The following is a 25,799-nucleotide window of genomic DNA, read 5'->3' as shown; positions in this document are numbered from 1 at the left end:
AATATATAACTCGTTTAGATGACATTAGATCAATTTAATAACCTAATTAGACACTTTAGGGTACATCGACATAGTTTTTAAAACCAATTAACAATTCTGTAACTTAATTGAATACATCTCTCTCTTTCACATAATTTCTCGCTAGTATAAGAGTGCGTGATTAGCACCTTCTTATTAACACTCGATGAGTTAATTTAATTAGCGAACTTGACCTAATTTGACCCCTTAGGCCGTGTAGAATACACCTTTGCGCGACATCCTTCCAATCGATCAACGTTGTTTCTAACTCGTTTTCTAACTTGTTTCCTATCCCGTTTCGCAATCATCTATCTAACCTAATAAATCTAACCTAAGGATTAGGGTATGCTAGATCGTGTTGGCCGTGTTTGGCCGTGTCCTTGTAGTCCCTTTTCTCATTATTTCTCATCTTTATCTCGTTATTTCGTATCTTGTAATTACTTTGTTTATCGAGTCGTGTTTGGTAGTTTGTTTGTAATTTTCAAGTTAGTTTTCTCTTATCGAGTCAAAACCTCTTTCAAAAACCTTAGTCTTGTTTGGTTAGATGGTTGTGCCCTAATGCATGTAAGAGCGTAGTAAATCGCATGTTGTTTAAAGCAACATGGCCCGATTTATGCTAATGCATGCTTTGGTGTGTGACCCAATGTCTAATTCGATAAGATTAAGCGAAAGCACGCATTACGAGGAGTGACCCAAGGTCGTGAGTCATGTAAGCCGTGGGCCACCCCTTTGTGCACGGTTTCCTAGGCCGAATGGCCGTGTATTGCGTCGTGTGTGTAGCGTTGTATTTTAGATCGAGTTATATCTTTAATTTCTCGTTGCGTCGGCATGAAATGCCTGGGTTGTAATAGGGTATATCCCAACGGCTCCCCCATTCCCATCAAGCCTTGTTTGCTTTGTATGTTGTTAGATCAATCAACCCACATGCTAAATTACAACTTTGACAAAGTTAGTTTAGTTGCATCTAAAACGACATAGAAATTGTTGTCACATGTTAGGGTTTTGAAAACGATGCTTGCATATCATATATCATAGTAGCTATGACCTTGTTTGAAATCCGATACTTGACTTAGTAGAGGCCGTTATTGACGGGCGGGGTTAGGTGTCCTTATGGGCTTCCTAACACGTACCCTCACCCCTTACTCAAGATCTATGGTTTGTGGATCCGTCTAAATACCATTGGATTACGAGAGTCATTCAAATCGAGTGATATAGGGTACAAGTCTTTATCTTTAATCACTCGTAGTCGATTGGCATTATGCTTTTCGATGAAAGGTGTAAAGTTGACTTGAACGGTTCCAAGTTCCCAAAAAACTTGGTGGCGACTCTAATTTGTCTTAATTCGATTCGAAAGAACCTCGAGTCGATTATACCTAGTGTGGATCCCGCGGACGCAGTTCCCGAGGGCCTTGTCCACAAGGGGGAATTATCTTCAGTCTAATAAGTGGTTTAACAGCAGCTATAGTACAGCAATTGACATTCTAAATATCTCAACCAACACTCTAACTTCACTATATAAATCTGCTTCATACTTTACTTGTACTTGAACCATTACTTGGATAATGAAGCTGAAGCAACAATGGTGATGCAGAGGTATATACGAGAGCAATGGTTATTAGCGAGTAATCAATCAGATATTTGCTAAGTTCTTTTGGCCCTTACCCGAACCCGAATGATCCACCCTGACCCAAAGGCCAAAACATTGCAAATCCAAAGTCCCTCCATTTTCCTTGCCTTTCCTGCACCATCGCTTGTCGGACCATCGGAGAACAACACCAGCAAGTCAGCAACTGATTACTGGATTTCAAGTCAGTAATTTGAACAATTCAGGTAATCTCAAAACTTACTATATTATTATTATAGAATATTATAATATTATAGCTAAATTTACCGTGAAATCATTTTTCCTTGCCTTTCCAGCACCATCTCTTATCGGACCACCGGAGAACAACACCAGCAACTGTATGAATGCTATGGAAGCTATGTGTTTCATTCTTAGATTTCAGGTCAGTGATCTGAACAATTAAAAAACAGTGGTGGTTTAGGAATGTTGGGTGATTGATCTTTAATGTAACAAATTCCATAAGATCGAGAGTAAGTAATTGCTATTTACTACTGTACTAATTACTGGATTTCTTGCAAAGTTCCTTTTACGATTGTTCCTTTTTATGGTCAGCCTTTTATAAACATTCAAGGTAGGAAAATAGTACTGGGTTGTATACTTGTATCTATTAGAAATCGAGCCTTGATAAGCTCTCTAATTTTAACTCACCCTTGTTTGAGTTTTGCTTTCCACTAGCCTATCCGTGTGGTGTATAGTTAGAGTGGCTGCGAATGTTTCATTAAATTGATTGAGTTTTCCAGGGAAGTAGGTGTGGTGGTGGTAGTGTTGGTGGTTGCGATGGCCAGTTTGGTGGTCGTAGTTGATCTTTAGATCGTGGATACATGAAATACCAGCCTGGATACACATGGTATTACTAATAGATATACAAATCGATTTGTGTATCTAGTAGTAATACCATGTGTATCCGGCGGTAATACCATGTGTATCTTTTGAGTAATAGCCAATCGTGCTACTAACTTGGACATATATATTCAGGCGGTGAGGTTTATTAAACTGGCCTCAAACTAAGCTGTATCAGTTTCCGTGCATCACCTCTTGGTCTTGTTTCCGAAGAAGAAGCCATTGCTGCTGTTTCTCATACATTTCATCTTGGAATCAGCTTCTTTGATATTTTAGCCTTTTTTGCTTTTTCTTGTTTTAATATTTATTTATTATTTTCATGATTCAATTTTAATAAATTTCAAGTCTTTGTATGTGTTTCCTGCTTTTATATGTGAAAATTCAGCCTTTAATTTTCATTTGTGTTAATTCCATAAATTTTTTAAGAGTAATTGAATTATTCATGTTCTCTGTACAATAATTACTCTTGAAATTCTGACTACCGTGCTCCATTAACATGATTTCATGTCGGAAATTTATTGTCTTTGACACTCAACTTGCGTTATGTCCATCTTACCTGTAGACCGATCACTCTCGGTATGGATTATATGTTGGACTTGGAGTTTGAATCGGAAATGGCAGGTGAACTGGGTTGTTTTGGAACATATCTATTTGCGGTTTTCAATGTAAGGATCAACAAAAAAATAGAGGTCTATGGTACATTTTGGCGATTAATAATGGATAATGATTCATCTTGATGTTGGTACATGCTTTTCCTTTTTGATTTTGAGGGTTAGTGTTTGTTTGTTTTAACTTCTCTTGTAATTTCATAATGTTGTCTTGGTGTTATTTCTCAATTAGATTAATGTCTTTTCGTGATTTTGCTAGTTTATTGTGTAAACTTGTCAACTTTAAGCTAACTGAGGTTGATTATCAAGTTAGTGGAGGAGTTGAATCTTGATAGTATGGATTTGGTTAAGTGGTGTTTGTTCATTTAGGTTTTGTTGCATTTGATTTATACGGGATTGTGATAACTTTGATGAACTGTTTGAAAGTTCTGAACTTATTTTTGTAGTTGCTCAATCATACGTGCATTTTATATAGTCTTTTTAAGTCTCTTATGTACGTATTTCTATGCGATTCTCGTGGCTCTATGCTACGAAATGTCCTGAATATTCTACTTTGATTTGTTTTGCTTTATTTGCAGGAATGGACCTGAAAGTAGCGGAATCAAGCCTTTTATTGTTCGTTTTGCTTGCATTTAGGAGGTGAGTGGATTTGGAGCGGAAATGTTGCTGCCTTGGGGCGCGTAAAGTCATTTCGGAAGCTAAATAGGCAGGTCAAAGCTGGAACTGACGATGCAATGAGCTGGCTGAGTCAAAATTACTCGATCGAAGGCTTTTGTTGCTCGATCGAGTATTTTGGAGAGGAGAAGACCTCGATCGAGTGAAAACATTGCTCGATCGAAGTGTGCTTTTTAAGAGTTCCTCGATCGAGTTGCTTGTTTACTCGATCGAGAGATTTTGCCATGAATGTGTTCGATCGAGCAGTTCTAAACTGTTCGATCGAGTAATTATCTAATGGGCTCAGGCTTCTTTAGTTTAATTTTGTTTTCTAGGTTTAATAATCATCTTTCCTATAAATAGGAAAGACGACATGAGGTTTTAGGGGGACTTCATACATTACAACGCTGCTTTTCTCTCTTTTCCCGGACTATAATCTGTAATTCTCTCTTTACTCTCTCCTTAATTTGCGATGTTTACTATTTCTTTATCTTTCGCTCTTCTTCTATTTACTATTATGCATAGCTAAATCTCCTGCTAGGATTTAGGGGATTCAATGAATTATTGTTAGTTGCTAATTAGGTTTACAGATATTTCGTTGCTATCACGTCTCTATTTTTAATCACTGCATTTAACTGTAAATACCTGCTTGAATCGATGCATTTAGCTAATTAATCTTGATAAGCCTTGACCTAGACCGGAAGGTTGGAAGGGGTGAGACCTGCAGTGAATATTAGGATGCTTTAGTGAGGGCGGAAGCTAAGCTAATAGTATTTTAGGGCGAATTGAGACCTGAAGGAGATATTCATTGCTCCTTAGACCGATACAATTGACCGATCTGTGACCTTAGCTGCAAATATCAGACATTCATTGATGACCCGATAATCCTAGTTCTCTCTCTCTTGATAATCTCTCTTGCTATCTTCTCTCGCTTTAATCTTATTTAGTTTAGCTTAAACAAATCAAACCCCCAACTGTGACCTTAGACAGACCGAATAGACAAGTAGATAGTGACCGCCTCCCTGTGGAGATCGACCCTCTTTACCGCCGACTTCTATTAGTAGTACTTAGGTAATTATTTTTGGTACTGAAACGACGGTATCAAATTTTTGCGCCGTTGCCGGGGAGGCAACTATTTTATTTACTTGTTTAATTTTGCCTGTTTTTAGCCTCAAGGGATTTATTCCTTGAGGCAGTTCTCATCTTTTTCTCTAGTGTTGTTTTAATAGGCCCTACAGGTCCTACCTAGGCAGTTCTAGGTAAAAGATCATCAAAGGGAAGGCTTGAGTACCTTTGATCTTCCACCTATGTTCCATCATATGGCGCAGCAGGTTGTTTACTGTGAGAGATGTGATGCTGCGGGGCACAATGCTGTCATCTGTCTGGCGGGAAACGACCGTGTAAAAATTTGGCGCGACAAAGTCTGTGCGTTTAGGCAGCGTAGACAAGATAGTCATTCCATTACATATGTGCCACCACAACCGTTTCAAGAACAAGGCTATCAAAAGCCTCCATTTGCTTGGTCATTGCAACAACAAGCTCCTCCTCCTGATAAACAGAAAGAAGTGATTGCTGAGTTGAAATTTTTGATTAAGACACTTGCACTTAAACTGCAAGAAGATGATAGATATAAGGAAGCTCAATTCAATTAGCTGGAGTCTCAAATAGCTCGGTTAGCTGCCGAGTCAAACTTAGGCACTCAGAGAAGGTACACGCTGCCTACACAGGTATCAGTCTTTCCCATGAAGGACCCGAGTTGCCTATCGATACTGATGATTTGTATGACTCGAAATACGAAGATCTATCTGAAAACGACGCATTACTTGAAGATTTCTGCACTGTACAGCAACAAACACTCGATCAAACTGGTTATACTATTCGATCGAGTGAAATATCTGAGGAAGTGTTCGATCGAACAGAGTTATCCACTCGATCGAACAGCTATTATGAGGAAGATCTCGATCGAGTGATATTCAAGAGGAAAGCTTTCGATCGAGTTCCATCCTTTCTCGATCGAACATATTGGCCATGGAGAGCAACGATATGCCACTTTGGTCCGTTTTGGATGACGATTTTGAAGAAGACAATGGTTATGGTGAATCCCCCATTTTCAAAGCCGAGCTGGATGCCTTGGAGGCTTTGATTTATGGGATAGAACCCACAGAGGAGGGGAATGAGAAGGTAGCTTAGTCCGGAAATGTTCCTAGCACAGTAGAGGTAATACATACTTTTATCAACGATTCCGACGTTAGGAGCGACCAACCTGAGGTAATTAGCGATCATTTTATTATTATTGCTATAAATAGTACGTTACCTCATATGACTTATGCTTTGTATTTCAATACTCCACCCCCTCCCAATTGGACAAATAGGCTACTAAAGTTTCACCATATTTGTCATCGGAAATTTGTTAGGCTGACACGGTACTCCAGATTGCTTTCATTTGCTCCTTTTCTAGTTTGGTGCTACTTATGCTCTTGTGTAGCACATGCGCAGATTTATGATCTACTGCTAAGAGCCTTGAGTTGCCTTTATCGTGACTACTGGATTGGCTGAGGTGAAAAAGAAAAGATGGTCGAGTTGAGACCTGTCTGAAACTAGCGCTACCCGGGAGGCAACCCGGAGTTTAAATTTTTAGTTGATTTGCATTTTAGTTTTTGTTGTGTGTGTAATAAATGGTTTTTACAACCATAGACTGGATCAATTAGCTTGTTTTGTTAGTTCCGTGGGCTGTTTATTGCGTCTTTGCAGGAATCTATCGTGGATGGCTCGATCGAGTACTTTATATACTCGATCGAACTATTTTGCTGCTGATTTCACGCAATCGAACATCTGCTCCTTTCGATCGAGTGCCTGCAAAAGAGATTCTTTCGATCGAGTAACCTTTCTCCTCGATTGAACAGTTTTGCAGCCTAATGTACTCGATCGAGTACTAAATCCACTCAATCGAGTACTATCGAGTAAGTTAGCTTGATTCGCTTCCTGTGAAGCTGTTCTGGAGCTGTGTGTGACCTCCCATGTTGCTGGCTGGTTTGGGGAGGTCCCTACTTCGCGTATTCTTGTGAGTTTTCCGCATCTCCATTCTCTCCTTTTTAGTTTGCATTTCCTTTCCTTTTTTTAGGTACAATGAGGGCATTGTACGGTTTGGTTTGGGGAGGTTATGCATCCATATCTGTGTCTGTATGTTGTTTTTATTGCATTTATTTTGTCACGTTTAATTTCTGTATGCATTGTTGTTTATTTTTACAAAAATTCAAAAAATAAATCTCATAAAAATTTAAAATTCGAATAAATCAAAAAATTTCACGTTTATTTTAGCATATAGGTCGAGTCGGAACGGTAGATTTCGATGATGAAATTGCACTATAATTTGTCCTTTTGCTTAAGTCTTGCAATAAAATTAATATCTATTAGCTTTGTCTTTTGCATAATCTACGAGTTTATGTAGAAATTTAGCTGAACGAATAGACTTGACCTGAAATTTTGGCAACCTACTTATAATTTATAAGACTTACAGCCTTATAAACTGGTGTCATTTATGACCAGTTTCATGTAGGGTTGTGAGTAGTTACTCCTTGCATAACATGTTCATTAATTTGCACGTACATGAAATTCAATTGCTTTTTGCCTGCATACATTCGGGTTAGTGGTTAGTGTCATATGCAGGGAGGTGCTTACATTCCCCTTTTCTTTCATTTTTACCAATAACTCCAAATTTAGCCAAATTTGCCTTTTGACCCTTAACTACATCCAAAATTTAGCCTGCCTTGTCAAGCTAATTTAGTGTATGTTTTGCGGTATATAATTTATTGTGCCAAGTTTGGATTGTATCTGATGATTTGGAGTTGGTAATTTTTGAAAAAAAGGAGGATGAGAAAAAAAAAAGAACGAGAAAAAAAGAAACCGAAAAAAAAGAAGTCGAAAAAGAAAAAAAATATTTTGTTGTTGACGGTTTCACTCCTATGCTTTATTTATATCTATTGAGGAGTATGTTCGGTTCGGTTTGGTGAGTTTGAATGCCAGTTCAAGGGCATTGTGCTTAATTTTGATGGATGAGAAATGGATGTTGTCAGTTTGACTTTGTTTAGGTACTAGCTTGGCCGCCTATACCCTCACATTTCCAAAAAATGTTTTGCCTTTTCTTACCCATTGCCTCACTAAACCATATTTTTGTAAGCCCTCGGCTGTGACAGACATTGATTGGTTGAAATGTATGTGCGGTATTTAGAATTGTCTATCATATTAGTTGCATGCATGTTTATGCGGGTCGTAGTTTAGGTGAGCAACTACTTATTTAACTGCTTACCCTTTGCTTCATGAGAGAAGAGTGACCCGTGAGAGTCCATCATTAAAGGTCTTGCAAGGTCAACGGTTCAGCTTTATAATAGACATCTCATAACTCGTTTGCATTTGACAGTTTTTTTTGCTATAAGTGTTAGTTTGCTTCCATTAAATTGGTTTAAGTGGGCATTTGTAGCTAGCTCTGAGCTTTATTTTCCGTTCCATTAGTTTGCATTTAGTTTACTCGAGGACGAGTAAAGGTTCGGCTTGAGGAGATTGAGATTTGATACGTGCATTTTATATAATCTTTCTAAGTCTCTTATGCATGTATTTCTATGCGATTCTCATGGTCTATGCTACGAAATTTCTCGAATATTCTACTTTAGTTTATTTTGCTTTATTTGTAGGAATGGACCTGAAAGTAGCGGAATCAAGCCTTTTATCGTCCGTTTTGCTTGCATTTAGGAGGTGAGTAGATTTGGAGCGGAAATGCTACTGCCTTGGGGGCGCGTAAAGTCATTTCGAAAGCTAAATCGGCAGGTCAAAGCTGGAACTAACGATGCAATGAGCTGGCTAAGTCAAAAGTACTCGATCGAAGGCTTTTGTTGCTCGATCGAGTATTTTGGAGAGGAGAAGACCTCGATCGAGTGAAATCATTGCTCGATCGAAGTGTGCTTTTTAAGAGTTCCTCGATCAAGTTGCTTGTTTACTCGATCGAGAGGTTTTGCCATGAATGTGTTCGATCGAGCAGTTCTAAACTGTTCGATCGAGTTATTTTCTAAAGGGCTCGGGCTTCTTTAGTTTAATTTCATTTTCTAGGTTTAATAATTGTCTTTCCTATAAATAGGAAAGACGACATGAGGTTTTGGGGGGACTTCATACATTACTTTTCGATTACTTACTGTTGAATGCTGCTTTTCTCTCTTTTTCCAACTCTAATCTGTAATTCTCTCTTTACTCTCTCCTTAATTTGCGATGTCTACACTTTCTTTATCTTTCGCTCTTGTTCCATTTATTATTATGCATAGCTAAATCTCCTGCTAGGATTTAGGGGATTCAATGAATTATTGTTAGTTGCTAATTAGGTTTACAGATCTTTCGTTGCTATCACGTCTCTGTTGTTAATCACTGCATTTAACTGTAAATAGCTGCTTGAATCAATGCATTTAGCTAATTAATCTTGGTAAGCCTTGACCTAGACCGGAAGGTTGGAAGGGGTGAGACCTGCAATGAACATTAGGATGCTTTAGTGAGGGCGGAAGCTAAGCTAATAGTATTTTAGGGCGAATTGAGACCGGAAGGAGATATTCGTTGCTCCTTAGACAGATACAATTGACCGATCTGTGACCTTAGCTGCAACTATCTGACATTCATTGATGACCCGACAATCCTAGTTCTCTCTCTCTCTTGATAATCTCTCTGGCTATCTTCTCTCGCTTTAATGTTATTTAGTTTAGCTTAAACAAATCAAACCCCCAACCGTGACCTTAGAAAGACCGAATAGTGACTGCCTCCCTGTGGAGATTGACCCTACTTGCCGCTGACTTTTGTTAGTAGTACTTAGGTAATTATTTTTGGTACTGAAACGACGGTATCACTTAAGTTTGAGTTAAATGAGTTTGACAAGCCCAAGGAATGGTCAGAGATGCGTGAATGTGTTGCATAATTTTGATTTTTATGAACAAGAATCTTATATTCTTGTTGCATTTAAATCTCTTTCTTCTGGACTCGGGTTGCGGTTCCGAGCTGGATATCGTCTTTGGTCACTGGAGTATTCAAATGGTGGTGGTTGGAGATTTATGATTTTACAGGTGGGTCGACTGTTGGTGCTGTTGCTGTGATGCGAGCTCAAGAGGCGGATAAATGGGAGAAGATAACGTATTTAGGCAAAGCCCAACAATGAAAGGATTACGAAGTCTCTAGAATTCGGAGATGGAATATTGTGATAATGTTATTGGTGAACAGAAATGGTGCAGCAGGGCAATGTGATGGGCCTTTCACACATAGGACAATGACAGAGCAGAAAATAGCAGTGTAGACGAGAAGCAAAGTAGATATATTAGATGATGGGTACAGATGGCGTAAGTATGGCCAGAAAGTTGTCAAAGGCAATCCTAATCCAAGGTCATTCATTCAACTTCATCGTTGCTTCATACACCTTCTTTACTAGGAGTTACTATAAGCATTAGATAACTAATTTCCGGTAAACTGTCCTGATATGTTACAACTATTTCCACTGTAGGAGTTACTATAAGTGCAGCACCGTGGGGTGCAAAGTTCGAAAGCACGTAGAGAGGGCTTCAACTGACCCGAGAGCAGTGATAACCACGTATGAAGGCAAGCATAGCCACGAGGTTCCAGCCCTTAGAGGCACCACAATCAATGCCTCTAACTATGAAGCACGTATGAAGTCGCACTCCGACTAGAGGAGTGCGGGGGTGCGAGCTCGGAGATAGAGGCGATGTTGCTGCTGGTTCGTTCAATTGAGGCGGGAACAAAATTCAATGCTCGAAACTGGATCAATGGTAATGTGTAGATGGTGACTGAAATGCTGATGAATGTTCAAGCTATATATAGGGGCACGAACAAAATCAATTTGGTTGGAGGCTTGGAGCTGATAATACACATATGAGGTACGCCTTTCTGGTTACGTAACTGTGTGGGTAAGATAATGTAAAGTGAAGGAAGATGAGTATCAAATGCTCCTTGATGACAAAAGACTATGATGACGTCAAAGCTACAAATGAACATGTGGTATAATCTTGTTTTAGGAAAATAATGCAGGAAACACCCATGTGAAGTAGTCCTATGGTACTATTTAGGTAAGAGTAGTAATCACAATACGCTTGACTCTTTGTTCCTCAATGATTTGTAATTTTCTAAGGACCTTATTACATATTTAGATTTGTTTTACAATTAATTTGATAATGATATATTCTAACAAGTAACAACAATAATCCTAATAAGGTTTTGTTTCTAACAAAACAAAGAAGTTTATTACTTGTATCTAGCAAGTTACGGGTATGTATCTAACTAATTACAGGTTTGTATCTAGTAACTTAAAGAAGTGTATTTAGCTATCTAAAGGTATGTATTTAGTAACTTAAAGAAGTGTATCTAACAAGCTAAATGTACGTATCTAGTTACTTAAAGAAGTGTATCTAATAAACTGAATATATGTATTTAGTAACTTAAAGGAGTATATATATCCTAAAGTAGGACGAGAAAGCGTTTAAGGTTAATTTAGGCGGCCCGTGCCAACCCTAACCATTTCCTTTATTATCGAAATGGTAGTGCAACCCAAAACTAAACTCTAAAAATATAGGGTGAACCCTTTTCAAGGGGGAAGAGTATTCATAAGTAGAGGTATGTATCTACCAATTTAAAAGAGTGTATCTAACCTAGAGGTATGTATCTAGAAACATAAATGAGTGTATCTAGCTAGCTAAAGGTATGTATCTAGAAACTTATAGGATAAAGTTGAGGTAACGCGTAGTAGAATAAAGTTATTTCCGAACATCTTTTCTATCTCACACAGATTGATCACATTTCACCCTACGCGGTTGCTATAGTCGCTAAATTGCGTAATTCGTACATTTCATCCATTAGAATTAACATTGTAAATCTGTTTTCCTAAAATTGAATTATAATGCAAAACGAAACTTATGGCGCCTATAAGATGGAAGTATTGATATTATTATATACGATGGCGCCTCTAAGATGGAAGTATTGATATTATTATATATGATGGAAAATTGTGTATATGTTTATTATAGAGAAAGGCTAGCTTCCTTACGGTGAAGTATATATCTAGAAACTTAAAATATTGTATTTAGCTACCAAAAGGCACGTTTCTAGCAACTTGAAGGAATGTATCTAACTAGTTAGAGGTACTTATCTAGCAACTTAAAGAAGTGTATCTAGTTAGGTAGAAGTATGTATCTAGCAACTTAACGAGTGTATCTAGCTAGGTTGAATTATATATCTAGCAATTTAAAGAATGTATCTAGCAACTTAAAGAAGTATATCTAGCTACCTAGAGGTATGTATCTAGAAACTTAAAGAGGTGTATCTACCTAATTAAAGGAATGTATCTAGCAACTTAATGAGATTCTAGTAGAAGGGACGAGTATCCTAAATTTAGGACGAGTGCCCTAACCCCCTCCCTTATTATCGGAACGAGAGTGCAAACAAAAACTAAACCCTAAAAATATAAGGTGAACCCTTTCCGACGGGGAATGAGATCAAACGAGGAGGACGGGTATCCTTATATAGAGGTATTGTATCTAGCAATTTAAAGGAATGTATCTAACTAGTCAGAAGTATATATCTAGCAACTTAAAGGAGTGTATCCAGTTAGCTAAAGGCATGTATCTAGAAACTTAAAGAAGTGTATCTAATTAGTTATAGGTATGTATCTAACAACTGAACGGAATGTATCTAGTATGCTAATGGTTTGTATCTAGCAACTTAATAAGATCAAACGAAGGGGTGGATATCCTTACACATCCAAATATGCCACTATTCGTGTCCCTTATCTCAATCTTTCATTCTCATGCTTCTTTACACTTACATCACCCTTGTCCATATACACTTACTTTTATACTACTCAACACACGACTATATCACTCATCATATCTCACAAAACATGCTCTTTGCCTCAATTAGCTCACATTCTTCCTTTTTCTTTTTTCCACTATCTCTCACATGTCTTCCTTATCCAACACATGTCCCTCATAAGCCGGCATTCTCCCTATCATAGTATTTGGTAACTTACGTATCAAGACCGTCTCACATATAAAAGAATGCGTTAAGACTCAAAACATACATGTGTATATACCCTACGACTCAAAACAATGTAAAAACATAGCCACCGGCTCAAAACAAAAGTAAGAACATAGCCACCGACTCAAAGTGGCCATCCAATGAGGTACTCGGTCGAGTACATAACATACTAGGTCGAGTACAAGGTACTCGATCGAGTAACTATATTACTCGGTCGAGTTTTCGACTCCAGAAGCAAACTCAATTGTCGCAGAAGGATTACTCGGTCGAGTATTAGGAATACTCGGTCGAGTAGACCTTACTCGGTCGAGTATGAGACTACTCGGCCGAGTTCATGACTACAGACGCTAAACAGTATTATCACAGAGAGATTACTCGGCCGAATATGGAATACTCGGTCGAGTATAAAAGATACTCGGCCGAGTAGGGACTACTCGGTCGAGTATCGGCGCAGTTCTCAGCACCGACCAGTTTTCGTAAAACAGTCATATCTCCCTCGTTACTAGGTCGTTTTGGGCGTGTGACATATCGTTAGAATCGTAAGAAGACAAGCTATCACCTCAACTTGGAATCACAGCAATATCATTTCTAGAACTAGACTTATGACAGTTTTAAAACAACCCTTCCGTAATCGTTCTTTCTACAAATCAAGTTTCCTAAGCCAAAACAACTTGAACATACATAAGGCAACAATAACAATTCAATACTTTAAGAAACCAGTACATAGAGGCAATTTTATCATACTCACATTAAAATTAAACACGACATTCACATATATAGACGCATGCTCTTAATCACATGCTTCTACCAACAATCAAGCATTAAAATCATCATGTTCACATGCACATGTACCACTACCATACTTCATGTTCAACATTGTATTAAACAGGTAACATGATCACATTCTTCATGCTCAATATCAACCAGATACAATTTCACAATTCACCTTTCATATTTTACCATGTTCCAACACTTAACATGCCAACATATTCATGCTCAAAGTTTAACATCAACAATCCTCGATGCATCTTTCAACAACTATCACATTCCACTTCTTTCATCATTTCATCCAACCATGCACAAGATTCAAACTATAGATATCAAACTCACATGACTCAAACATACAACAATTTCATCCCATGTGACCGGCTTGAGATCGTAAGGGCCTTAATGCGACTTCGGGACGTCTCCCAAGTCTTTGCGGCAGCTCCAAACAACTCTCCCCGGGTTCATTTTATTTGGACTCCCTAAGTTCATTGGGTTCATTTGTTTTAGGTGCCGGAATCGTCGGCTCTGATACCACTTTGTAACACCCCCTCATACCAAGGTACCTTACCAGGACTACCCCAGCATGAAAGGTTGTTACCATCTCGGTTGCCCGAGGTTAGTATATATCAAAAGCAACAGTCCAAACACATTTATTAATGTACGGTAGTCATAAAAGTTACATAGTCTCCAAAATCTAATAAACGAATTATCCAAAAGGCAACAACTACCAAAACAATAACTAAGGCTCGTGATGGTGTCATCTAATCCAGCGTGGTGACTCTCCCATGACTGCCCCAAGCTCAATAAATGTATCACCTGCCACAATCTTCTCACCATCCCCGAATGGATCACCGCAGGTTTTACAAAACAACAACACGGGGTCAGTACTACTCAATCAATATAAGACAACAAACATTACCACCAGCTGATCATCGATCTCACACGATGAATCGACTACACACCGAAGTGTGTAGCCCTGCCAGATTACCCATCGCAACAGGTAATCCTCGCCGCCAGTGGGTGACCGCAGCCCATCCCCACCTAGTCCAGCTCATCTACGAGCGACTAACAATCCATGTCCCTTAATGTGCACATCCCCTCCCGTGACGGGTTCCACGGAGGGCGAACTAGGGTGTGAAGCCACTCCCGCAAGTGACTCCACCACAATCACACACACAGCATCACAGCTGTCACAACACCACAACCGTCACAATACAACCACATCAACACCGTCACTACAACACCCAACCTCCGATGATCGACGAGATAACAATCATACACAAGACAATCACAATCTTAAATCAATTAACAGTAAACTGAGTAGGGAAACCCTACCTTTTCGCAATCCGATATGCTCTAATCAATCATACAATATGCATAGCAATTACCACATCGTCACCTACAACAATTATAATCAACAATCAACACACATATAATGACCAAACCCTAAACCCCCAAATTAACCCAAAACAATAATTAGGGCAAACCCCTAAAAGACAACTTAATGAGACTCGTGAAATCAGAGACTTACCGACATAATCGACGCAAGGCAAGATTCGTTAGACTCACGAACAATCCACGCAAATGAGAGGGAGATTTGGAGAGGATTAGAGTTACGTTGTGTAGTTTAGGTTTTGTAAAATGTTTTAGAAACTGTAAAATGCGTCTCAATATAACTCTAATCCTTTCTAAATCAACCGCGGAAAATATTACCCGTCAGACCGGATACTCGGTCGAGTATAGAGTATACTCGGCCGAGTATCCTCTAATCGGTCGAGTATTACCCATACTCGGCCGAGTATTCCTGGGCAGTAGCCAAACAGAATACCCAACACACTTTACTCGACCGAGTAGGCCATACTCGGTCGAGTACCAGCCTATAAAATCCGTAGTGTTACAATCTTCCCCCCTTAAAAAGAACTTCGTCCCCGAAGTTCCAACCCAACCTATAAAACATGAACACCTAACACCAGCTCCACTAACCACGCTTACTAGATAACATATCCACTCGATATTGACTCCATAATATTATCAAATAACCACAATATAACGTTTCCAACCTTGTCTCACTTCCATAACACTCACTAGCAACTCAATACCAAGACAATCCACAAACAAGATCAACCATCGAAACGGAATGTTACATTCTACCACCTTTAAAAGGAACTTCGTCCTCGAAGTTTACTCACACTCATCAACATCATCATCCAGCTGCCAAAACTCTCGAACTCATAAATATCATCATCCACTTTTATCAACACTATCGAAAAAAATTCTCACACTCCTAAACATCGAACTACTACAAGCACAGTCATGGCCTTTTAACACTATCAACCACTATATGTACCCATCCATTCCTTATGCTACACCAACACTCTACGTCCAATAATATTACAACATGCACAACCCTCAAACGCTCTTTGCCGCATCCTACTCCTCTTAAGACACATGTTACGTCCTCGTAACTCACTAATACTAGATCCTTAGCTATACCTCTCATTATCTTCATCACCACCACATGTGAAAGATACCCGCCTATAATCTAAACACTTACTATACCTATATCCAAGGCTCTCTTACTTAAACAGTTCTCATACCTCAACTCATTCTGCACTCCATCTAACCAAAACAAACACATTACCGCGACATGACATATCTCTCTATATAAACTATATAAAACTCTTATCGCCAAAAGCATAACTCACGATCCACACTTGATACGTACACTCACACTCGATCCTCAAGTTCCTTTCTTTCATTACCGCAAGACTCATACATAACTTAACACGACACTAATTACCCAACACCCTACACTCACTGTCTCAACAAAGGATTGTGAACCACCTGCATATATCAGATCATTACCACACATGTTCTACAAATCACTTGCCATTAACATGTCTACCAAAGCCTCATCTAGAACAAGATCAAAATTACTGTAACAACATATCCCAACTGTGTCCCATCAACAAAATATCACTATACCATGACAACAACGAAACATATACAACTCTCTTTCATATCATACTCTACCCTCATTCTCAAACTGAAACTGGTAAGAAACATCAACAAACAAACAACAGTCTACATGTCTACATGTCTAACCAAAACTCACAAGAAACAACAGCAACAAAACAACAATCTGTGCATAACTGGTCTGTACTTTCGAAACTCAAATCGTAACCACCCCGTATACTCCACCACAACCGGTGACGGCATCGCAACACCGCCACCAACAGCCGCACCGCAGCGCGAAAATGCCCGCATCACAACACGAAGTACCGTGCCCGGATCACCACCCGAGGCACAACAACCACATCGATAAACATCACGCCCCCATATAATTCCCACAAACACTGACTCAGTATAACTCTCCTGGACAAGAAAACTTACTCAAAACTCTTTACTCTAGACCATAACACAACATTTTATGCGGAATAAACATACAAGAATCTCATGCCTATCATCCATACCTTTTCACGGAATAAACATGTATCATCAATACACATACGATTTTAACTATCCATGCCAGATCAATCAAATTATTAACTTTTGAACCTTATTCCAATAGATTATCGTACCCAACATATATCACAAACATTCATATAACAACTTTATGACTATCACACCCTACCGCTTCTCGTGAGATCAGAACCTCACACAAACATTTATGCACATCATAGACCCATAATCACATCTAACTAGTCAATCCTGATCACGTAAGTTACCACCTGTTAAAAGTTACCTCTCACCCGAGCTTAACTCGTACACCCCTCATAACATATTCTCCCATTCGCATAATCATCACCCCCTGCCAAATGTAACCATACCGTTAATACTCAACTACTAACAACCGCCTCATATAACCACATCTTATACTCTCTCACAACCATACATATCTATCTGGTCTCTACAAAATCAACCTCATTAGAACAACTAGTTTCCCTAAAGTAACATCATCCTCAACCACTAGTGACAATACTATGGCACCAACATCCTTCATGTGACCACTCTCTTACTATCACTTCGTAATATCACAATCCGTTTTCTCTCTTTGGTTATCATCCCAAATAACGAACATCCAATCCATCAACAAGATTTACCTCAACATTATTCCCAATTATATCCTTTATCATATCGTTACCTAACTCTCCACCAAAATCTCAGATCGTGCAAACACTCTACAAGCTCCTTATTCCCTTAATACCTCGAAACTCACGGCTAACACGTCGTCCTGCTCTCCTATATAACCATTAACTCACACCCTCTAGTGGGGATATCGTACATTTCATAATTTCCTACCTTCATGCTCCTTAACTCCGGTCAACGTTCTCTCAACTTACTTCCATCTCTCTTTCCCTCCTTTTACTCAATAATGCCAATTAATAAGTTATCTCCTTTCTCTTTCTACCTAACTCTTTAGTCATTTGTTTATTTTCCATAGCTCCACAACTCTAATTCCATTAATTCATCTCAATATCTTATCATTTATCATCTCTCATCTTGCTTCACACTCACCCTTGTCACCATCAAGTCCGCACACTAACAGTTACTCTTCAATTAGTCATATCTCCCTTTAGCATCTCTAGAAACCAAAATTCACTTCATACCGTTTGTCCAAAGAATTACACACTAGGCTCACCCCTTTGATATTCCAACTTCCCAAACTTAGCCACTATCTACAAATCCACATCGCGACATAACTTCCTTTAAGTTCACTATATACCTCTCTTTCCTATCTTCTTACAACAACCTTCCATTACATATATCCTTAAGCAACTCTATCTTAGCTGTCTTCCTCCATAAATCCTTACACATCCAAATATGCCACTATTCGTGTCCCTTATCTCAATCTTTCATTCTCATGCTTCTTTACACTTACATCACCCTTGTCCATATACAATTACTTTTATACTACTCAACACACGACTATATCACTCATCATATCTCACAAAACATTCTCTTTGCCTCAATTAGCTCACATTCTTCCTTTTTCTTTTTTCCACTATCTCTCACATGTCTTCCTTATCCAACACATGTCCCTCATAACCCGGCATTCTCCCTATCATAGTATTTGGTAACTTACGTATCAAGACCGTCTCACATATAAAAGAATGCGTTAAGACTCAAAACATACATGTGTATATACCCTACGACTCAAAACAATGTAAAAACATAGCCACCGGCTCAAAACAAAAGTAAGAACATAGCCACCGACTCAAAGTGGCCATCCAATGAGGTACTCGGTCGAGTACATAACATACTAGGTCGAGTACAAGGTACTCGGTCGAGTAACTATATTACTCGGTCGAGTTTTCGACTCCAGAAGCAAACTCAATTGTCGCAGAAGGATTACTCGGTCGAGTATTGGGAATACTCGGTCGAGTAGACCTTACTCGGTCGAGTATGAGACTACTCGGCCGAGTTCATGACTACAGACGCTAAACAGTATTATCACAGAGAGATTACTCGGCCGAATATGGAATACTCGGTCGAGTATAAAAGATACTCGGCCGAGTAGGGACTACTCGGTCGAGTATCGGCGCAGTTCTCAGCACCGACCAATTTTCGTAAAACAGTCATATCTCCCTCGTTACTAGGTCGTTTTGGGTGTGTGACATATCGTTAGAATCGTAACAAGATAAGCTATCACCTCAACTTGGAATCACAGCAATATCATTTCTAGAACTATACTTATGACAGTTTTAAAACAACCCTTCCGTAATCGTTCTTTCTACAAATCAAGTTTCCTAAGCCAAAACAACTTGAACATACATAAGGCAACAATAATAATTCAATACTTCAAGAAACCAGTACATAGAGGCACTTTTATCATACTCACATTAAAATTAAACACGACATTCACATATATAGACGCATGCCCTTAATCACATGCTTCTACCAACAATCAAGCATTAAAATCATCATGTTCACATGCACATGTACCACTACCATACTTCATGTTCAACATTGTATTAAACAGGAAACATGATCACATTCTTCATGCTCAATATCAACCAGATACAATTTCACAATTCACCTTTCATATTTTACCATGTTCCAATGCTTAACATGCCAACATATTCATGCTCAAAGTTTAACATCAACAATCCTCGATGCATCTTTCAACAACTATCACATTCCACTTCTTTCATCATTTCATCCAACCATGCACAAGATTCAAACTATAGATATCAAACTCACATGACTCAAACATACAACAGTTTCCCCCCATGTGACCGGCTTGAGATCATAAGGGCCTTAATGCGACTTCGGGACGTCTCCAGAGTCTTTGCGGCAGCTCCAAACAACTCTCCCCGGGTTCATTTTATTTGGACTCCCTAAGTTCATTGGGTTCATTTGTTTTAGGTGCCGGAATCATCGGCTCTGATACCACTTTGTAACACCCCCTCATACCAAGGTACCTTACCAGGACTACCCCAGCATGAAAGGTTGTTACCATCTCGGTTGCCCGAGGTTAGTATATATCAAAAGCAACAGTCCAAACACATTTATTAATGTACGGTAGTTATAAAATTTACATAGTCTCCAAAATCTAATAAACGAATTATCCAAAAGGCAACAACTACCAAAACAATAACTAAGGCTCGTGATGGTGTCATCTAATCCAGCGTGGTGACTCTCCCATGACTGCCCCAAGCTCAATAAATGTATCACCTGCCACAATCTGTTCACCATCCCCGAATGGATCACCGCATGTTTTACAAAACAACAACACGGGGTCAGTACTACTCAATCAATATAAGACAACAAACATTACCACCAGTGATCATCGATCTCACACAAGAATGTGACTACACACCGAAGTGTGTAGCCCTCGCCAGATTACCCATCGCAACAGGTAATCCTCGCGCTTGATGGGTGACCGCAGCCCATCCCCACCTAGTCCAGCTCATCAACGAGCGACTAACAATCCCTGTCCCTTAATGTGCACATCCCTTCCCGTGACGGGTTCCACGGAGGGCGAACTAGGGTGTGAAGCCACTCCCGCAAGTGACTCCACCACAATCACACACACGATCACAAACGTCCACAACACCACAACCGTCACAACACAACCACATCAACACCGTCAGTATAACACCCAACCTCCGATGATCAGCAGATAACAATCATACACAGTACAATCACAATCTTAAATCAATTAACAGTAAACTGAGTAGGGAAACCCTACCTTTTCGCAATCCGATATGCTCTAATCAATCAAACAATATGCATAGCAATTACCACATCGTCACCTACAACAATTATAATCAACAATCAACACACATATAATGACCAAACTCTAAACCCCCAAATTAACCCAAAACAATAATTAGGGCAAAACCCTAAAAGACAACTTAATGAGACTCGTGAAATCAGAGACTTACCGACATAATCGACGCAAGGCAAGATTCGTTAGACTCACGAACAATCCACGCAAATGAGAGGGAGATTTGGAGAGGATTAGAGTTACGTTGTGTAGTTTAGGTTTTGTAAAATGTTTTAGAAACTGTAAAATGCGTCTCAATATAACTCTAATCCTTTCTAAATCAACCGCGGAAAATATTACCTGTCAGACCGGATACTCGGTCGATTATAGAGTATACTCGGCCGAGTATCCTCTACTCGGTCGAGTATTACCCATACTCGGCCGAGTATTCCTGGGCAGTAGCCAAACAGAATACCCAACACACTTTACTCGACCGAGTAGGCCATACTCGGTCGAGTACCAGCCTATAAAATCCGTAGTGTTACAGTGCTAGTCGGAGAAACAGAAGGGAAGGTCGGAGAGAGCCAGCAGGCTACATTTGAAGTGTGTTCGAGTGGGTGAGCTGACGACGAAGTGAAGAGAACATAGAAGGGTAGTATTCTGCGGTGGTGGCTGGAGAAGGCGAGGCTGGTGGCGACTCAGTGCGGCCCGACTATAGCGTGTTAGAAAATGAGTGATGTGTGGGGAGCCATCGACACGAGAAGGTGGAGATACGATTAACGATATGACAGAGTGGACCTCCGGTGGTTCGTCGGCGTAAGTGTGCGACAGGGAGGGTGTTGAGATAAACAGGGAGGAGTGATTGAATATGTGAGACATGGAAAGAGGTAACTCCGATTTAATGTCCGTATAAGCAAGGTCGAAGGTGTCGCTGGGAGAGATGGCGTTTGCTGGTGATGGACGGCGTCTGTTGGTGGTGGTCGGCGGCAGTGGTGGAGGTGATGGAAAGGTAGGATTTGAGGTAGAGTTGTAAATGTGGTTGGGTTATGAAAGTTTAACAACTATTATGCTACTAATTCTTTGCAATTGAATCTAACTTTCAAACATTCTTATAGCATAAAGATCATACATTTTTTTTTGATATATAAAGATCATACATTGGTTCAAGGTAGCACATCCCTCATATCACTAGACATGCTTTTCTACTTACATAATTCGCATAAAGTTCAGTCAAGTTCACAACATATTCATATTCTTTTAAATCATGCATTTATCATGTGATAAGGAAAATTCATAACTAATCATGCCGTAATTCACATTTTCATAACTCACAATACCCATCCTCTTCAATACACGGCCTCAAGCCTCTTTTTTTCTGCATCCATCTCAAAAATTCTTACCTTTTATTCAAATCCTGCAAGTAGGGTTAGTAAGTTCATAATCCAAATCATATAGACCTTTAAGGTAAAGCATCCACGCTAACTAACTCACTCTCTTAACCTTTCCTGAGGTGACCGGTTAAAAACTAAAAGGGTCAGATTAAAGACGTCTCCCTAACCTAATAAGAGGGCTCCTAAACAGTTTTTACCCCGGGACTAACATGTGGAAGATACTACTAATACTTGCATAATTAATAAGTATAACAAACAAAAATACTAAAAGAGGAAGGACTTCACGTCCCCCAAGGCTCACGGCCCAATTAGTTACTCTATTTGTCTCAAACTTCTGTCATAAGTGGTCTATTGCCAAGGCTCTCATAGCCCAAGCTCAACCACCACACCATGTGGGCATGCCACGCTAGGTCCATGGCCAACTCCTTACACCATGCCTTGCCTGTCCTATACGTTCAAGGTCCACGGCTCTTCCACATTCTCGTGCCTGGCCTATCCAATCACATCTCTTCTCGCAAACACGTTACCAATATCGTACCAATATCAATGCTAATTTGAGCCAACGATATTATGCCACGGTATGAATGTCAAACCACAACGCCAAGTTCCTTTTATAATTAATGATGAAACCATGCGAGATGAAATGAAATGATATAATATAATCACGTTGCCAAACTAACAAATGACATGCCAATGAGCTTATAACAATAACGAATAACCACCAACACAACAACAAAACACATAAGGAACCCCGCATGTAACACCCCCATATTAAGAGGAGCCTTAACCAGGCCTTCCTTAGCATATAAGGGCGTTACCATCTCGGTTGCCCGAGATAAGTAATCATCAAAAGTCGATAAAAGAACATTTATAGTTATATTACAAATGTTACAACCAACTTAACAAAATAAAGATACAACTCGTGAGCTACACACAATCTCTATCAAAACTCGTGAGGACTCATCCCGCCAGAACTCCAGCTATCAACGCAATCAACACCTGCTAAGACCGACTGCTCACCATAAGGGATCACGGCAGACACATAAAACAACAAGACAACCACACAAGGTCAGTACTGAGATAAGACATGATAAAACCAACAACACCTATCAACACAACACAGTACAATCGGTCACACACACAATCACACCTACTCCAATCAATCTCCGTCACCGATCGTCCACCGGACCCACCGACCACGCCCGTGGGGGACCGCAGCCGTACCCACCAAATCCCCGCTCATCATACTGAGCGATAACCCTGTCTCATTAATGTGCGCATCCCCTGCCGTGGCGGGTTCCACGGAGGGCGAAACTAGGGCGTGAAGCCACTACCGCAAGTGACTCCACTCAGCCGAGGGCGCGCCTCGAGAACCAGAGACAAACAACCACAGACAGCTGCAATACAACAATAACCAACAAACTGAATACACCAACCGACTACCGTATGTACGCTGCCACGCAAACACAATGCAACACAACAACCACGACACAACAATCGACACACTAGACCATCCACATAAACTGAGTAGGCGAACCTACCTTTAAGCAACTGCAACCATTCCATGTCCACACACGCAACATCCAGCAACCAAGCAACACCTATATATGTAACACAACCATCTATCACTACCAAGCAAACCCTAACTGCAAAGATAAGGATACAGATGATGATGACGACATACCTACAAGGGGAAACCTGGCAAAGGACCGCTACCCGACTCAAGCTATGCTCTCCTAAGGCACAAGGACCTTCAAAGGCTTCCATGGAGGTTATATGGTGAAGGGAAGGGAAGGAGGCGACCTAAGGATATGAATAAATGAGGCGGAAATGATTTGCGGATATAACAAAACGCGATTATAAACCCTCGCTGAAAACACGATACTCGATCGAGTGGTCCACCTACTCAATCGAGTGTCCCCTACTCGATCGAGTATCAAAGCTACTCGATCGAGTAGCCTCTACTCTATCGAGTACCACCCCTAACTCACAACATAAGATCACTTTGGTACGACTTCTAAGGACTATTACCGCTCCCAAGGTCAGTCAACGGGTCTCTAAAAGGACGGGTATTACAGTCTTCCCCCCTTAAAAAGAACTTCGTCCCCGAAGTTCAACTCACCTATCTCAAAGCACAAGACACGGGAACAAAACGACATCACTACCCTTTCGACATAGGTCTGATCTCCCCGGAAATACCATCCCCCATGTCATCATCATCGACTATCTAACGCTCCATACAGATCGACCTCTACAAGCTACTACTTGAAATACCAGCCTCATAACACAAACCGGCACAACCACGATTACCCAACACATTACGAGATTACACTTTCACTAGTAACAACCATCAACACGAAACATGTCTCATATCAACACGCAGCATGACTATACCACCCTGTTACTCAACAACGCAATTCTATTCCAACACATGACATCGTAACTATCTCTTTATGACCGTCTTTTAAAGCACACTATCAACTTTTACTTCAGTAAACGAATTATTCAACGAACCAAAGTAAACAATTACAACTTTATACAAGAAATGTAATCAAAGTGATAGAAAACCTTATAAACAACCAACAAAATAATTACCATGTGGGCCTTTTTATTTTGCAACATTACTCTTCCCCTCTAAAAAGAACTTCGTCCCCGAAGTTCACCACCAAAACACTGCACATGTTATGAACTTACTTACGGTTTCACATATATCTAACCCATATCATTCATTATTGACATTACTCATTAGCTAGACAACCATTAAACCATAAAACACATGCAAGCATATACGAATAACTAGCCAACGTCAAGAGTGCATGTTTATATCATTTGCATTTGTATATATGGAAGGACACACTTCCGGTGAAATATAACTTGTAGACATTACGGATGTAAAATGAATGCAATAAGAAACACTTACTACCTCACTATTCGTTACAAATACGCATCTAAAATCCAAGCACGACTTCCAACATATGAAATTAACGGTTCAAATGTGTTACTAATCATCAATAACCGTGCTAAACACCAGACATGTAATTATATAACCATTAAACAATTTTAATTTTACGAAAAGTTCCTGTAACAGTGCTACTCGATCGAGTAAGTAGGGTACTCGATCGAGTGTCCGCTACTCGATCGAGTGTCTTGGCTACTCGATCGAGTAGCCCTGAGATCAGAATGCTGTGTATCCGTCACACCTGCAGCTACTCGACCGAGTGTGGGGCACTATGTCGAGTAACTACAGGTCAAACCTTAGAGAACACCTGTCATAACACCACATGTATATATATAAACGTCACATAACGCGAGTCGGGATGACTTCCCGACCCCCAAAATCCTGCAACAAGGACAAACTAACAAATCCGGCCTTATGGCCATCCGTACAAACCACAATAAAAAGTTCTAACTAACAACGACTACCATCGTCCAACACCATCAACCATAAACAAAGATAAAGAAAAGGAGTATCACTCCTGCTGCTGCTGCTGCTCATCCATCATCTCATCTCCACCACCATCTCCTCCCGAGGTGCCCGCTCCCGATGACCCGATACCCGCATCAACCCCCGCTCCAGCTCCAGGACTCACATACCATGGGGTCAAGCCACCAAAAGC

The 25,799-nt window shown here is 39.9% G+C and overlaps 1 long non-coding RNA gene across 1 annotated transcript; it reads left to right on the top strand.

Moving 5' to 3' along the window:
* The first annotated feature begins 1,938 nt into the window (after positions 1-1,938).
* On the top strand, positions 1,939-10,935 carry LOC141633839 (uncharacterized). Its single transcript, XR_012538591.1, has 3 exons — positions 1,939-3,550; positions 9,629-10,149; positions 10,268-10,935. It is a non-coding gene; the product is annotated as an uncharacterized LOC141633839 (long non-coding RNA).
* Positions 10,936-25,799: the final 14,864 nt, after the last annotated feature.

Source organism: Silene latifolia, chromosome Y, assembly GCF_048544455.1.
Source record: "Silene latifolia isolate original U9 population chromosome Y, ASM4854445v1, whole genome shotgun sequence".
In the NCBI taxonomy this organism is placed as follows: Eukaryota; Viridiplantae; Streptophyta; class Magnoliopsida; order Caryophyllales; family Caryophyllaceae; genus Silene; species Silene latifolia.
This window is presented reverse-complemented; position numbering and strand designations above follow the sequence as displayed.